Below are 1,191 nucleotides of genomic sequence, written 5' to 3' on the forward strand. Positions count from 1 at the left end.
CCTCACAGACAACCAGTCACTATGGGAGAGAGAGCCAATAGATCTACTACCTCAGGACCATAGCACTGGGGGACACCAGACTCAATTGGCACAACAAAATACATAAAAGTGTTGCTCCACATCCTACATTGGTGAGTAGCGACTGGGATCTTAAAAGCTTTCATTCAAGCGGCCATCTATGATGCAGCTAGCAGTCTCCTAGCATCGGAAGTGAAAAAGAATGAAAAAAAATGGGGGCATTTAGAAGCAATCAGCCCTAGGACATGATGGCCCTCTAGACCAGAGGAACTACATTGTGCCCAGCTACCAATGCCAACCACTCAGGAAAGGATCAAATCTGAAGATTATTGATAGTGTGGGAGGGAAAACGTGGAACAAAATCCAAAAACTCAATAATGACCAGAATTACTGGTCAGATGAAATCTGGTGAGACTCTCACTACTATAGCCCTGGAATACATTCTGCACCGGGAATAAAACTCACCCCCAGTGGCAGGCTTTCAGCCCAATAATTAACAAGATGTACACACAGACCACTCAACCCAGGATGATGCACCCACATGTTCTATGGTAATACATCCCTTAGAGCAATAGACCATGGGACACCAGAAATCAACATTCAAACTGAGGAAATGAAGGACAAACAGGAGTGCATAAATATGAGAGGCACACAGGGGAAGGGTTACAGGGTAGGGAGGGGAGGAGACTGGGTTAGGGTTGGACATGGTGAATGGGGAATGAAACTAAATGTACACGGTAAGTTGAATATAAAACAAGCTCTTTAAATAATAATAAAATAACATCATCCATGACAAAAGCAAAAGGCCATTAAAAAGACAGGAAATACAGAAAAGACCAAAATGGATGTCAGAAGAGGCCATGAAACTTGCCCTTGAGCCCAGAGTAGTTAAAGCAAATGGAAGAAATGACAAGAAAAAAGAGGTGAACAGATTTCAAAGAGCAGCTCGAGCAGACAAAGCCAATTACTATACTGAAATGTGCAAAGACCTGGAGTTAAAAAAACCAAAAGGGAAGAACACACTGGGCATTTCTCAAACTGAAAGAACTGAAAAAAAAAAAAAAATTAAGCCTAGAGTTGCAATATTGAAAGATTCTATGGGCAAAATATTGAATGATGAAGGAAACATCAAAAGAAGATGGAAGGAATACACAGTTACTGTACCAAAAAGAA

Source organism: Orycteropus afer, unplaced genomic scaffold (genome assembly GCF_000298275.1).
Source record: "Orycteropus afer afer isolate SDZICR_OR568_19922 unplaced genomic scaffold, OryAfe1.0 scaffold00093, whole genome shotgun sequence".
In the NCBI taxonomy this organism is placed as follows: Eukaryota; Metazoa; Chordata; class Mammalia; order Tubulidentata; family Orycteropodidae; genus Orycteropus; species Orycteropus afer.